This window comes from Micropterus dolomieu, linkage group LG15 (genome assembly GCF_021292245.1).
Source record: "Micropterus dolomieu isolate WLL.071019.BEF.003 ecotype Adirondacks linkage group LG15, ASM2129224v1, whole genome shotgun sequence".
Lineage (NCBI taxonomy): Eukaryota > Metazoa > Chordata > Actinopteri > Centrarchiformes > Centrarchidae > Micropterus > Micropterus dolomieu.
The window spans coordinates 21,965,189-21,982,385 of NC_060164.1; the positions used below are offsets into that span (position 1 = coordinate 21,965,189).

Genomic DNA, 17,197 nt, shown 5'->3' on the forward strand with positions numbered 1-17,197 from the left:
TCTCTCTCTCTCTCTCTCTCTCTCTCTCTCTCTCTCTCTCTCTCTCTCTCTCTCTCTCTCTCTCTCTCTCTCTCTCTCTCTCTCTCTCTCTCAGCATCTCTTTTTTTATACATTACTATTTCTGTCACTTTTCACGTGAACAGCCGAATGCAATGCTATGATTTTCTTCCAAGAGAGACAGTCTGAAAATGAGTTCTAATGTCCTCATTTTTAATCAATATCACATCCCCCACCTCCCCACCCCCTCTCTCTATGATGGACGCCGTTTGACTCTGCCTTCCAGCATGGCCGTAACAGCTATAAATACTTGGTTACGTGGTCAGACAACACGTTTTACAAGTAGTTAGTTCTCTTTGAGCATAACCTGAGCCTTAAACTTTGTCTCGTGGAATTATGTTCTACACAAGGACTTTATGTTTACTGTTGCACATTCATAGTTTAAGTATTTATTTGATTGTGTATGTATTTCTTGGTGTAAAAATGGCCAATACAAACCCAACAACAGCTACAGTGGTGTTAAATAAGATACTTGAATATTTATTTTGTATTTTATGTTTATATAGTGCATTATTTAAATGCTAAAATCATCTTGTGTTTCTTGTCAGCACACATTTGAATGGAGTTTTGTTCTGCTTGTTGCCTGTTGCTGGGGAGTGTTGGTCAATGAAATGACCTGTGGTGTGTGAAACCGCCTGTGAGTTCAGTGGGTAGTGAACTGCTCATGTTGTCAGCCATTTTGTGTACGTCCTAATATAAACACCAATGCAATGAACTGGAAGTTCAGTCTCTGAAAATTCACAGAATGCACTGTCAAAAGCGCTCGAGTATCTTTGCTGTGTAGTGGTTTAACAAACTCTTGTTGACTTCCCCTCTTTGACTTCCCCTTGGTCGACCCCTGATGCCATCTTAAGTGATGTTCCAATGATGTGGCAAGTGGATATCTGTGACATTGTCCCATCAAGAGCTGAGTGTCTTTCACATCCATTAAAAACATTGCTGATAAATATAGTGTAGGCTACATGCAATGAACACCACATATTTTGTTCTGTTGTGGGAAATTTTGAGGGCACTTTAGCGGATCAATTTTAAACTCACTGCTCAGGCAGTAAAATGATTGAAATGTGCACTGTTAGGTAGGATATAGATAGTATTCTCAGACATACAGAAGATTGATCCTGGTAAAGTTGCCAAGTCTAGTGTTGCTGAAAATCTTGCAGTCATTCACACACATTTCCCTGTGTCAGTTTCCAGAGTAACCACAGACCACCAGTGTCAAAACATATGGAGCACACGATTTGGGGTTAAGTGCCTTGCTCAAGGGGACTATGATAATATTTTTTGAGGTGGGGGTGAGGATGAGTATTACTCATTCACTTTCTCCACATAGTTTTTTCCGAGCTTGACTTTCTTGCCATTTTATTTTATGCCAGCAGCATGCAGCCAGGACGTGGTATTAGTCACAACGAGTAAAGTTCAAACCACTTGATTTAATCCTTGATACCACATGACTCAGAGCTCACTCAAATCACCTTTACTGGACGAATTGATTTTATATGACCATTTGGAAAACAATGCAGACGACTTGCATAAAGCACCAGAAAGTATAATAACGTATATGTTTATTTATTTATTGTTTATTTGTAGAGGGACAAGTGTGTAGCATACACCATTGCCATATACCACAGCATTTATAGCCTAAGCTAATTTGTAATGCATGTCCTCAACAACAAATACACAAGAGACTCAGAACTCAACAAGAAAAATACAGTCAGAACAATACAAGACAAACTAATTCAACAAAGAATGGCAACAAAAAGCACCAAATCTTTCATGTTCATGAAGGGATAGTTATCTTGAGACAAATTCAGTTAGTGTGGAGGTGTGAGGCCTAGTTAAAATTGGTCGTCTTCACTTTCAACAGATGGTGGTGTCGTTTTCACATCTCTTCAAAATGGAGACCACAGCTCTCCTACACTTTTTGTTCTTTCTCTGTACAGCCTCCCATGTTATTTGCAGCAGATCTACAAGCACCAACCAACGTGTCTATCTGTCTTACTTTACTATCTCTCACTCTTTCTGTCTCTCTCTCTCTCTCTTTTTTGGGCTTCTTCATACCTTTTTTTTGTTGTTTCACTTTTCTCTTGTTTCTGCTTCAAAACAGTCAGAGGCACACAAAAAAGAGAAAAGCAGGTTTTCTACTCCTCTCCTTGCAGTGAAACTGAATCAAAAAGAGAACTACTTTGATCGATGAGGCATTAAAGGTGACATGATTCAGACTGAACCCACGTTTCAGAAACTAACACTTCATAGTGAAATTTAAACTATGACTAGTAAATATAACAGAGAATTAATGACTAACCTTTTTTTTAATGTATATATCAAAAGTCTCCCACATTTCTCTTCGGTACATTTTTACCTATTTCATTTTTTAACTGCACCCTTCTGTTTTACTTTCTTCTTGTTTTATTTAGAGTTAGATCTTTCTACATAAAATATTGGTTATATAAAATTGGGGGACAATAAATTTGAGCTCATATTCTCAAAGTGAATCTAAACAAGAAAAAAGTTTATTTTATTTTTTTTATTTATTTAAATGCAGAACTTAAGATTTACAAATGTTCTTATTTGTGGAAAATCTTTATTTTGATCTTAATACCTTCCTTCTTTCTTTTCTGCTTATATCTTGCCCTTCTTTCTTTCATTTTCTCCCCTCTTTCAACTTAAAAATATCAGCGACAGAGAAAGAGGAAAAGTATTTCAGCTCCTACCCACCGTCCTCTCAGCTTCCTTTTCACTTTTTGAAACACGCTTGATCACATCAAAACCCAGCCTCGACGTCTTCTCCTTTGCTCTCTGACTAATTTTGATAGTAAAAGACGCCGAGTAAAGCTGATCTGTCTCCCCTTTATATTTTTAGGCAACACAGTCATGCTGGATTATGTCATGTTTTCAAATGAAACTTTGTAAAATAGGTCGGTGGGACGATCGTCTCCAGCGACGGCTGTTTACATCCCACAGAGACAAACCTAGGCTCCGCAGTCTGGGGAAAAATTGTCCATCTTAGTTCTGATTTGACTTTGTGTTTACTGTGTTTGTCGGACGCTAGAAAATTGTAGTCGGAGGCTGGTAGTTTTTTTTTTGTCATAGGCCCCTAAACGTTCCTCAAACGGTCTAAGTGTGAAAGCAAACTTAAACTGTTGATGTTGGTGTAGAAAAGAATGCTAAGTAATTATTTGATGTTTGATTTGTGCACAAAGTGTGGTTTGCTTGCTTCAGGTTTGTATTTTTTGATAAATAAAACTACCAGTAATAGTGAAACTCTGAATCAGAATGAGACTGTGATCGACGATCCTTTAAAAGGTGACATATAAACTCTAGTGGGTGGAGAGTTAAATGTTGGCAAACGGTTATTTTCTTCTTTAGGTGCAATCTACACTTCTCAAAGTGTGATGCTTTAGAGTGATATTTAATCTATTACTAACAGAAGCTTAATGTGCTGAAACATTTTTAGTTTCTTAAAGAATATTCTTGGCAGTATGTAATTCCATACCTACATTTAAATACTAGTTTGTAAAGGGGTTGTGCCTTTCAAGCTTGTTTAGAAATTAAACTGATTTAACTAAATTAAACAATACATATCCTACCATATAAGCATCGTCCCACTCCGTAACATTTTATTTTATCTATAAAATGATTGGTCATATTGAAAGTGAAGCAGATGCTTAAACTCTAACATGACATTTATTTGTGTCCAAGATAGACATTTAAAAAAACTATACTGCTCAAAAAATGTATGCTCTAACTTGTGAATGTATTTTGTGTTAATTGGTGTCAGACTTGTTTTCTTCTTATAAATAAATCCATAAAGTCATACTGAAACTATGATGCTTTGGAGTGATAATATTACCAGAGCACCAGGGGAAATTTTAACAACCCACTCACTTTCGACTGGAAAAAATCTTTTAACCTTTTCGGCAACAACAAATGCATGTTTAAAAAAAAAGAAGAAGAAAAGGGGGGAAAAAAGAGTGAAATGAGGGTGGCTGAATATTATCAGGTTGTTGTGCGCGCGTGTGTGTGTGTGTGTGTTCACTGCTCAAACCTCAAAGTAAAAATCCTGCTGTTCGGTGCAGATTGAGAATTTTACAGGATCACAGAATCATCTAAACAGTCATCACAATTTGACGTTCTTTTTTCTTTCTTGAGTGTTAGCATTTTTTTACATTTTCTATTTCACATCGTATACATGCCTGCTCGATAATTTCTTGTTTATGACTGAGACGAGCAGTTTCAAAATGAGACTTGCAGTATTTCACAGTACATCACGTATGCACGATGTTGGCAATATTTCTTTGTATTGATGTGTCTCGTGATGTGATTATTGTAGTTACACGTTAATTCATGATTCTGAATGTTTTGCTGAGTAGTAAGTTTTGATTACTGATTTGAGTGTCTGTGTGTTGGCTACATTTACTCCTGCTGATGACTCAAATGCAGCTTAACATTTTAATCATTAAGGTAAAATTAAATTTAGTGAAGAGCTTCAGAATTATTTTGACTTACTTTTTTTTTTCTCATAGCCCACCCTGTTGATTGGTTAAATAATTCCTTCAGTATTGTGTTTTTTGTTATTGTAGTTGTTGTTGTTGTTAAGGGAAATTTGAAAAATATATACAGTATACAGATACTGTTTTTTATATTTGGCTCTGCTGGTGAGACATTAGTTGTTCCTGTTGCCAATTATAATCCCTAATCCCAATTATTACCCTGATCATTCTCTTTTATGAAAATGCTTGTATGCGGTGGTTAGTTTAAGATATTAAATGTCAATCTGAAATGAGACAATGAGTAAATATAAACATGTTTATGGTTTCAGTGCAGACAGTGTTGTGTGGGTGGCATCACTTTGTTGCCATCAGTGACTGTTTGACTAATCAACTCACTAACTTGTTCCGTGTGTGCATAACTCTGTCTCTGTGTGTGTGTCTGTGTCTGTGTGTGTGTGCGTGTGTGTGTGTGTAATAATGCAGCTACTGTATTTATCTGTGTATATTGTTCTGTGCATGTATGTGTGTGTACATATGCACTGTACTGTATATCTGCATAGATCTCTGTGTGTCTGTACATATTGGGCTTTTGTATATGTGGTTGTTTATTTCTGTCTGCTAGTGTGTGTGTGTGTGTGTGTGTGTGTGTGTGTGTGTGTGTGTGTATGAACATACAGTAATTATGTGACTATATTTACACATTAGAAATACTTTTTCAGTATGTGTGCAAATATGTATTTTCTTATACACATATTACAACTACTGCTGTATGTGGAAATGTGTATGTTTTAATTCTGGCTGTGTATATTTCTTTGTGTAGTGTGTGTACTTGCTGCTGTTTATGTCTGCAGTTGTGTTCATGTCTTTGTCAGGCTACAGTATGGTTTACTGTGTGTGAACATATATGTTTGTGCTTATTACACATATACAATAATTACTACTACTGTGTGTGTGTGTGTGTGAGAGAGAGAGAGAGACCATATTGTATGTCTATTTGTGTATATACAGTATTTATGTGCATTTAATTGTACAGAATGTGTCTGTGTGGACATGTAAAGATATTTGGCAGTATAATAAGTGATTATTATGCCTTCTACTGCTACTTGTGCGAACATAAATGCACTTGTGTTTGTGAATGTGTACATTTATTTCTGACTGTTTGTTGTTCTACTTTACTTTGTCTGTACCTTGCAGGGGTGTGTGTTTGTCTATATGCTTCATCCATATGCAGGCTACATCTGTGTACAACAGTATGGGTAAATTTATGTAATTATCACACATAATATTACTACTAAAAAAACGTGTGATCGAATGTCTACTTCTGTATATGCAGTATGCATGAATATGGATCTAACAAGTGTGTGTTCTTGCTTATCTGCAGATAGAGAAGAGTGAAATTAAAGGGAAAAACCTGCATAGCATAGAGAAACATACACTCTAAAATCACTGTGTGATTGAAAAACTGGTGTTATTTTTTTGGTATTCTTGTTGGGATATTTACTCATTTTGACTCAGTGTTTGACACAACAAACTCAAGTTTTATCTCGAGAGTCACAGATTTATTGTTAGTTGAGCAAAACAATGTGCATATGACATTCTAAACGGCAAAGGATACACACATTATAAACAAATGGTAACATGTAAGTTTAAAAAGAGCTATAGCAAATTATAGCAGTTTGCCACCACACAGTACCAAATGCAGACTCTTCCACAGGACATGCACGGCCACTGAATGTTTTGAGGAAACTGATGTGAATCAGTAGCAGCATTGAAGCAGCTATGGTACTTGATTTTTTTCTTTGTCAACCATCTGCATATGTTGACAAAGAACACATCTTTATGTATACAGATGTGTGTACAGTATTTGTCACTATATGTTACGTGCTAATACGTAGCTTATGAGTGTGCACAGCACTGTGTATGTATTCATTTGCATGCACATGGACGTGTGAAAAAGCTTGTTCCCTCTTCTTGTTGCTCATCGTCCGTCTAGCCTGGCTGACATTTACACATTCAAATCAGAGGCCGTTTGAGGCACATGACAAGATTTCATGCCTTGTGAAGATTATCACCTACATTACTGCAGTGTGTAGGGAAACTGTTTCATACTCACTCATCAGAGATGTGATGCTCTGTTGACGTCAAGTTAAAGCCTCACATCTCCCAGAAGTCAACTTTTCAGGAACTAAGAGGCACAGCCTTGTTTTTAGCTTTACCACCACATTGTGAAAACTCTGTTTGTGTTCTTTGAAAGTTGGTTCATAGTATTGTTTGCTGGTGTGTTTGGGCTCCTGGAGACCCTGGTCTCCTTTTTCAACACCTAAAAAAACACATCTTTACTTTCCCCAATTTTAGGAAAATTGCTTATAGACAGTATTTTGAGCTGATATCATGTTTCAGAAGTTTACCACAAAAATTACACATTACATCTGTTATGACTGTTTGTGTTCCTTGAATTGAAGTTTTATAATAAAAACACACATTTTAAAACATACTGCACCTTTCTTTGTCTGTGAATGACTTGACTTGTTGACACATAGCCCACATAACATACAGTATATAATAGGGATGAGTGAGAACATTATTACCTGTATCTGTTATACCAACTAAATGATATGTTTTTGAATAGGCGGGGCTTAAATCGGACGTGGGCGGGATTAACCAGAAGTTGTTGATTTAAGGCTGAAATTGATATGAGTTTATCAGAAGTTGCTATATTACAGAACTATTTACAGCCTCATAATTGTATTTCATAGCAATGTTTTTGATCACAACTATTTACAGAACAAGTTTAATTTATAAAAGTTGCCATATTTACGACTATCGGTATTGACACATTTTAGTCGGATACTGATAAAAATCAAATTATCTGTACCGGAGACTCGTTTCATACTCGCTCAACTACTCGCTCAACCCTAGTATAGAACATTAAATATTTCCTTATTTGGTGTAATAACAATACTTCATGGTCGTATTTTGTCACTTTCATAAAATGTGCAGTTTGTGGCTTACACTTCAATACTTTTGTACATATTGGGTTTTAATAATGTCAGAAAGCAAATTTTACACACAAACTGTTCTTTTACACATAGAGCAGTGAGGGCTGTAGGCCCCCCAAAAGGAGGAAGTATTGTCAATGTCAACAAAACACAATGGTTAAAGAACATGACGTATTTGTTTCTGCTACTGTATGCCCTACAGCACTCTAGATGGCTTGTAAACTTTTTTTATCATATTATGAAGCATTTCTCTTTCTCCTGAATCATTTTTGTTTTTTAGAGGAATTAACAATTTAATTGTTTTCATTTTACAGACTGAAGCTTGAGAAACCATCTTGCTTTGGGTCAAACGTTAGCTTATGGGTTATCATTGATGGAAGCTGGAACGAAACTGACTGCTGTAGAAGTCTCCAGTTGTTTTCCGTGCTGTTTGGTTCTGAATGAGAGTGAGCGAGCCTGAGCAATATAGCAAACACGAGTTACAAATATCTTTATATTGTGGCATGAGCATGTGAAAAACTGCCCTTTCAGTAAGAAGGTGGCTGTTCAGTATGTGAAGCAGTGTTGCTTAAATATCATACGTCAGTGACGTTTTCAAGGTTTCGAGTGGGCCAAGCACGTTTTCTGTTCCCTAGAAATCCTTGACATTTCTAGAAGGATGGTGATAAACACGTTGTTGAAAATATAACCTTGAAACCCTGTCTCATAGCATAAACACTTCATATCCTGTGTTGATATACCAAACACTCTCTGATGTCTACTAGCATTGCTTGAAGTGGAAAAAAATAAGTGCCAGTACTGTGCAATTCATCTCCAGTACACTTTTTTTATTTTTTGGAAAATCCAGCAAATATCTCCTCACAGTCCGCTAGCTGTTCGTTCTGTGTGTGCGCTGAAAATAAATAAACCTGGTGTTTGTACATAGCCCAGCTCTGTAAATGGGAAACAAACAAACACTCTCCCAGCCATGATTTGTGTGTCAGGTAACGTTACATTATCTGCCCACAGACATTCAGCATACTTTCTAGTTTGCCAAAATCTGCTGGTGTTGTGATAAGTACATGGTAGATTTATTTATCATTTTACAATACAGGGTTGTATAACCAGATGAAGTTTAAGGGAGCTGCTGGCCACCACACCTGCATGCGCCACCTTTGCCACGATGTCAGCTATAGCAGCAGGAGAGTTGGGAGTATCGCTGTCCGGAGCTGGTGTGCTGGGTCTGAGACGTCTCGTCCTCTCTGCATGTTAGATTCACTGCAGCAACTATAGTGACAGTTCGCTAACCCACAACATAGCTAAGCTACATACTTGCTGTGTTGTTGTACACTGTATAGCATGCTATTGGATTTCTTGAAAATCGCATACCCCACCATACAGTACAGTAAATAAATTATACTAGGAGATATTACTGATGTTCACAACATGTACATACAAACAATATTTATTGATAGGATAAGTGAATATGACAGGGTTTGTACTTCTACTGAGCGTTACCTAATGCCTCAAGGGTAATGCAGTTTATTTAGGGGCATTGAATGAATGAATTGAGAACATGATATGGAGAGGGCAGAAAAGTGTACCGGCAGCATTTGAGAAGTGCCAGTGATTGTTACACCAAAAGACTAAAATGTAAAAGTAAAACTGTCTATTAATCTATTGCCAATTCTGGCTCCTTCCATTTCAACAGGATCATTTATTAATTGAGTCCTTTCTTTTGATGTCCTTATGTGTTTGGAAACCCTGCTGCAGTGAACAGTGTAAAACCAACCTGCAAATGGAAAGTCAGCCAATCTACCAGCCTGCCTCCTCACTGCCACAATACCACAATATATTTCACATGCTCTGCAGTAATGTTAGCTTTAACTCTGGACTTTGTGTTGGTGGGTGCTGGGCTCCTGAAGTGATGTGTGGTGTATTACAGAGAACAAAATCTATCAAATCACTTCAACTAAATAATGTAAACTGGACAGTTATAGTTATAGAGTTTAGAGAAATGTTCAGTTTTTCTAATTAATCTATTTTTAAACCACATTCTCTCTCCTGAAAGGTCATATTTTGAACTTTTTGTTAGATCTTTATACCAGCATGTTTAGTTCAGTAAAATAAAGTATAGTAAATAGTTGTAATATCTGTGTGGGATTTCTGAATGTAAGACTGCAGTCCTCTTTCCACAGCTGGTTACCTACGGCACAAAATTTGGCAGACTTTCTTGGCAACCCCATGTCAGCACATGTTGTCATGTTAATTTATTTGTTGCAGTAGGAATCATCATAAGCTTAGACTAATTAGGTGAATTTAAGTCCTCCACTTGTTATAGTACATATTTATTTTTACATAATGCTTGTGTTGTATAATAATAAAAACTTGGGATGGGGGTTAGAAAGACATAACAAATATGGAATATGCCAGACTAGTGCTATTACCAACAACACTATATATCTTATCTTTCACCCTAACTTGTACCAATTATTAATGATTAAAATGTTCATTCTATCAGTATTTACATGGTTCTTCACAACAATTTATAAGACACATCCACTGAGTGAGTGAGAGTGTGTGTGTGTGTGTGTGTCTGTGTGTGTGTGTGTGTGTGTGAGAGAGAGAGATCACGGTTGATGTGGGACCAATCTAGTCAGTCAGTTTTAGATTGTTGACATACAAAGGTGTAAAGTGGCACTGACGACGGGTCTTGAAGTTAACAACCAGCATCCTGCCAAAAATAATCTGTGTATAAGCTGTGTAATCTAATAACCATAGCAATCGTGAGAGCACCTTAATATAGCATTGCTGACTGGTGACAAACAGGGACAGATTAATACATTGATTCAACTAAGGTGATTGGTAATATTCTGCAGGAATCCTGTTATTATTGACATTCAGTTAAAGGGAGAGTAAGTAATTCTGCAGAGAGATTGCTGATATTCAAACACAACTCCTAGACACACTCGTCCCTTCAGAACTAGCGAACTGTGAGGAAATATCCACTTAATTTAACAAAAAGTGTATTTGATTACAATCACTTACTATCCCTTTAACACTCTTTACATACTATCATTTGATCTGGTGACAAAAGCCGATTACTTCTTAAATATCCTGTGGACAAGGTGGTATCGCTGCTGCTGTTGGCTCTAGTCTCTGTAGCTCTGAACCTGACCTGGTTTAAACTGAGGATTTTAACATTTTACAATAAATTTAGTCTAAATAAATATATAAAAAAGGAAATCCAAACCTAGATTCTCATTCAGATAACCTCATTTTACAGTAAACATGCATCTCACAATGTTTGATGTGCCGTGCCTTGCTACATGTGTAAATACACAATTAGTGCATAACACATTAACAGTGTTGACAGAGTGTTTGGAAGGATTGTCTGCCGGTGAGGTGTTTCATCTCCATCTGTCAGGACATCTTACAAGGACAGCAGCTGTTCTTTTGTGGCTGATCATGTGTGCAAATACAGTGCATGTAAAGTGCGTTAAATGAGGCTCGTTAAGCAATTACCACATAACGAAGCTTACACCTGGTACTTTTGTTTTATTTAAAATTGAGACATGCATTAATTTTTATTATCTGGATGTTTTCCTGAACATTTTTATTACTGACTCATAAACTTAGACACAATTAAGCTTACTATAAATAAACACACACAAGTGCTTTAATGAGAACAGACTGTCGTGCTGCCAACAGTTTTAGTAAATGTACTGAATAGCTACGTTTTAGTCCAACAACACATCTTTCTACAGGATAATCATTCCAGGGGGCAAAGATTCAAATAGTTGATTTTTTTGTTCCTAGACTTGTTTATTTTTTTTTTCTAGATGCTAGTAGTCAAGTGACTGCTTCTGTGACATATTTTAAGCTCAGATGACAAGTCCTGACTAACAACAACACATTCAGGAGCTGAGAGGAGTAATACAACTAAAAAAGCAATGGCATCAAGTCTAGATGCACACAGAAGGCATAAAAGAGACGTAACACATCATCTCCCATGGGCCTAAGCATACTACTGGACCCAATAGCCTAATATTTTATGAATGTATGCTCAAAATTACTGACAGGCGCATCTCTAATCATTAAAGTCAATAGTCAAAGAAAAAACTCATACATCAATTCAACACACAATTACAGGCAATTTAGCCTACAGGGACTGGTAGAAGTGGAGTGAAATGTTTGTGCAGGTCTCCAAATCTGAGATAATGACTTGTATGGGTGGGTGGAGCGTGGATGGTACATGGGGATTCGGATGATATCAGATCCGATCCACGCATCACTGCCCCAGCCACACTTGGCAGAGATCTGCACTGTACTTAGTGGAGTTTTGTCTTCTCTTTCAATAGTTTCTCTCTAATAGAATCTTTAAGGAAACATTTCTCAAAAGTTTTATCTGAAGATTATATTTAGTTTTCATCTTGACAGTGTCAGATATGCAATATTTTTCTTATCAGTCCCCTCAAGAAGAATAGATTAATATTACGTGATGAACTTCTATCAAGTTTCTGCCACAACTTAACTTACTATAACTATATTAGACATTAATAATGATATTCCTAACTTCACATATCTTTTGATAATTATATGTCCTAAAACCAGCCTATAGACTCATCACCACCAGCAAGTGGACTGGCGTCGGTGCAGTAAACAGTAATGAATTGTGGGATACACTTAGTTCCTAATACCCCTTCGAAGAGGCATAAGGGACACGCTAGTCTACTTCTTAACAGAAGAGTAAAGACACTATTCCGTTGCATTTTGGGAAAAGTACACTTTAGATACGAACTTTAGCTACGAAATTGCTCTGACTATGTGATTTTGTTTACAACACTGTTGAACTCCACAGGTTCCCAGGAACATTAGTCACATCTTAGTCAGAGTGGCTCATCATTGCTTACTTTTGTTGTTGGAATCACTCTGCTATTGTAGACATTGCGAGTGACCTGTATGGGAACCTCAACTAAATGTAAATATTCTACAGTAGGTCATGTACTGAGAATTGAAACATATTGCCTGGATTTTCCCTGTGTTCTCCGCTGCCTCAGCGACTCACTGATATTAAACCTCTCACTTCCTTTTTGAAGCCGCTTTGTTTACCAGCCAACATGCTATTTTTACGGGAGGCTTCTCGCTCACAGCCTGAGTTTACTGTAGAAAAGGATGTATCCTCTTCAGCACGTGCGTTGTTTAGAGCAACACTTGTGTTCATTGTCAGTGCAACATTTATGCAATGTATATATCAAACTTCGATTTGGGTGCCTCTGATCTATGTGACTGCTGCACAAATTTTTCCAAATGCAACAAAAACCAAACTTGCTCTCAAATATAATAACACTATTTCAAACTAGAAATATAAATATCAGCAATAATGCCTATCTGGAGTCATACACTGTGGACAATTATTTTACTGTCATGCTTATCTCTCTTCTTGTTAACAATGCTGTCAGTAGAAGCATAAACATCACGTTATGTTTTCCAAAATTAAGTGGTTATGAAATGCAAAATCTACCCTATCTCTGTTTGTATAGGATTAAATATCCTGTTTGTTTATAAGTGTAAAAATGTGAAGTTACAATTTCCCCCTGCTTTCAGGCTTTATGGTAAACTAAGCTAATCGCCTCCTTCCTATGCTGTAGCTGAGTCATGCTGAAAATGACAATGGAAGAAGCTTGAACTATGTGTGAATTATGTGTCATTTTCAACACGAGGGATAATGCATACCTACTAGTTTTGACACAGCTCACATTGACACAATAGGATAGAAAACTATGGCAACGCCTGCATTTTGTAATTCAATATATGTCCGTGCTAAATTCTTCTCTTTTGAAGCTTTTACAGTATTTGAACTGCGTCAGAGAGGTTGTCTCAGCTGTATGATCATATGTGAGGCTGTAGTTTGTGTTATTGTTCAATTGGATGGCATTATCTTATGAGGGACAATGAATCTGATCCAGTATGACTCACAGCACATAGAACCAAAGTGAGTGTTGTGTGTATGTGCCAAAACAGGATTTACAAGACGGAAATTCCTGTCACGTTCCAAAATGTAAGTGTGAACTGTTTGTGAAAGACTTTGAACTTGGCTCTGCTGATTGAGATCACAGGAGAGCCTCAGTTTCCTCACGAATGCTACAAAATTAGATTCATTAATTTGTATTAATATATACTGTTTTTAGAGAGGAATCATACTGTTGAGCACTCATTGGCTCACTTTTGAGCTCAGAAAATTTGGTTTTACTGCTAAATTGACAATTAAAGTTTGGGATAGTGAAAATCAGTGGCGGGAAAAGCCCACTCGATGAAGGCTCACATCTTCTTATTACATTACATTGTTGGGCATTAGAGCGTGACTTAAAGCTTTCAGCATGAGTAGTGTAATAAATTGCAGTTTTGAAAGTTAATGATTAGTTAACTGTTTAGAACTGCAACTAATGATTTATCTTTTATTTTTAATAACTGAGTCTTTACTCAATTTATCGAAGATCGTGCAAGATGCCTGGAAACACTAAACACCAAGGTGATGTCTTCAAAAGTGTTTTTTTTTGTTTAAAGCCTGCAGAGTTTACAATTGCCCATTTGAGCTTAGAACTAGAGAATTGGTAATTTTGCTTTAAAATTATATTTTGATCATCTAAATTGTTGCAAATATATTTCTTAGTCGATTGACTGAACAGTTAATCAACTAAGTTACTTTGACACGTTGGGGGCTCGGCTTATTTTCTGTTTTACCGGGAGTTTAATGGAGGGATGATTTAAAGCATGGTGCAGGAGCTAGAATGGAGTGGCTAGCCTCTACCAAAAGAGACTCTAAAGTTTTCAGATTTATATGTTGTGTGTTCCTGGCTGGTTTGCTAACTTAAGCCACTGGTAAGTTTACTTAGAGAATCGATTGATTTTGTTCAGAACGAGAGTGTATGAATTCTACATCAGCACTGTGAGGACAACGATAACTCAACTAGCTGTTGATGAGAGCTGGCTGCCTGTTAAACCACAATGTCTCGTTTTCTATTTGTACATGTGTTAAATACAAAAGATGCAGTGTGTGGGTGTGGAGCATTTAGAGGCACCTTTTGATGGAGTTTTTGTCAAGCAAACCATCCCAAATTGAATGTGTTTTTGTGTTAATTTGTCCTGTTAAGTTTGAGACTTTTATGTAGTTTTTGTTTTAGCTCTTTTTCAGTTGCAGTGAGACTCTGCTGTCCAACAAAGATAACTGTTAGTGGAATTATTAATAATAGTTGGTGTAGTCAACTAGTTGTCACATGTTTGATAGTAATTTATTTATTTAAATATACTGTATATTTTACTCTGAATGTGTAGGAACAACCAGCTAGAGACTGAACATTTTGTTAATTTATTTTTACACAGCATAACATCACACCAGTCTTGTTGTTCAAAACACCGGCATAAATTACTTACATCTTCACATACTCACTGACTTATCAACACAATGGAGGATATATAACGTAACTTACAAACTAACTCGCTACAAACTTGCTCCTCTTCCTCTTGACGCCTCTACTGCCCGTGCCTGAACCCCTTAGAGTAAATCACCTCGGTACTAATCCCTTTCATCAAGCTGGCCTCTGTTAGTCTCATGGGCTATGTTCGTTGCCGGCACATGTTCACTGTGAGGCTGCTGAGTCTGTTTCAGTTGCCTGCTCGGTCAGCTTTGGTTCTGGTTCAGGCAGCATTCCCCGCTGTGTCCCTCGCCCCGGGCCTGAAACCCTCCTCGACTGGTGACAAGTTTGTCGACTACGACTCTTTTCATTGACTAAAGGGTTAGTTGACTATTAGGTGGCAGCTGTAGTTCAATCTTCATGGTTGTTCTGTCATCATGGCGTAAATTAAAGATAAGAACGCTGGTTTTGGCTGAAGGTTAATCGGAAGGATAATGAGGGAAAAGGTTTTGTTTAATAACAGGTTTAGGTTATTGAAATCTGATGTAGGCTGCCGTGTGTGCTGATGTCCGTTCATACCGGCTTGGGAGGAAGAAACACAAATAGAGAGGAAGAATGAGACAGAAAAGAAGAAGAACACTTTAAATTCAAGCTTGCTTTAATCCTTACAGAAAGTTTGTTTTTCCAGGTACAAAAGATACACAATGTGCGGAGAATGTAACAGAAAGGGAAACAGTAGGACGTGGAAACAACCTGCAGGTCTGTTCTATTTATCTCTAGATTATCTACTGTATATACAAGGCAAGTGGATATTAGAATATATAGGTATATAATAAGGATTCAGTAATGGAAACAAATTAATTATAGGCAGAGAGGCAAGGATGAGGGCCAAAGAGACAAACGTTTTACTTGTTTGAGCGTCAGTGATTCAATAGATATTTTTTATTATGAATCCTCGAGGGAAAATTGTCTCCGCAATAGCACAAAATTCAAGGCGCACGCTGGAGATGGCAGGAAAAAAAAGGTAAAAGGATATAAATAACATTGAAATTAATTTAAATAAATATCATTTAAAAATGAAAAATAAGAGATGAGAGAGATTATAAGTTGACCACCCACATCAGATCTTCTTTCACCTTCTCTCTGTCACACACATGCACAAACAGGCTTAAGGTTTAGTCAAATCTCTGCCCACACAAAGGCCTCTTTGCATCTGTCTGCTGTGTGTGGGATGGCTTTTCAGACATTGCCTCGTGTGTCATACACTAACACATGCAGAATGGGTGAGTGAGCTTTAACTGGGTGAAACACCGCCCAAAAGAAGGCTTTGTGAGGGTTCCAATTACCTAGAAACATTTAGAAAATTTAGGGGGTTAAACTTTGTTTTCCTGGACTACAAGAAGCAAATATGTGACATTTTGCTTGTTTACAAAGTTTGAAAAAGTTTTACCTCTGCCATGGGTTTGTTGTGCCTGGTAGTTAGTAGGGTACCTCGAAAACCTCTTTAAAACTTTCAAAGAAAGCTATGCCATATATGAAGTCGTGCAGATCCAGATACAGTGAGGAAAATAAGTATTTGAACACCCTGCTATTTTGCAAGTTCTCCCACTTAGAAATCATGGAGGGGTCTGAAATTGTCATCGTAGGTGCATGTCCACTGTGAGAGACATAATCACGATGTATGATTTTTTAACTATTTATTTTTATGATACAGCTGCAAATAAGTATTTGAACACCTGAGAAAATCAATTTTAATATTTGGTACAGTAGCCTTTGTTTGCAATTACAGAGGTCAAACGTTTCCTGTAGTTCTTCACCAGGTTTGCACACACTGCAGGAGGGATTTTGGCCCACTCCTCCACACAGATCTTCTCTAGATCAGTCAGATTTCTGGGCTGTCGCTGAGAAACACGGAGTTTGAGCTCCCTCCAAAGATTCTCTATTGGGTTTAGGTCTGGAGACTGGCTAGGCCACGCCAGAACCTTGATATGCTTCTTACAGAGCCACTCCTTGGTTATCCTGGCTGTGTGCTTCGGGTCATTGTCATGTTGGAAGACCCGGCCTCGACCCATCTTCAATGCTCTAACTGAGGGAAGGAGGTTGTTCCCCAAAATCTCGCAATGCATGGCCCCAGTCATCCTCGCCTTAATACAGTGCAGTCGCCCTGTCCCATGTGCAGGAAAACACCCCCAAAGCATGATGCTACCACCCCCATGCTTCACAGTAGGGATGGTGTTCTTGGGATGGTACTCATCAT

General features: G+C 37.4%; 1 long non-coding RNA gene across 2 annotated transcripts in view; it reads left to right on the forward strand.

Annotated features, from left to right (window-relative positions):
• LOC123983990 overlaps positions 1–17,197 on the forward strand; it is an 87,353-nt gene that overhangs the window by 50,554 nt on the left and 19,602 nt on the right. The window lies entirely within an intron of this gene.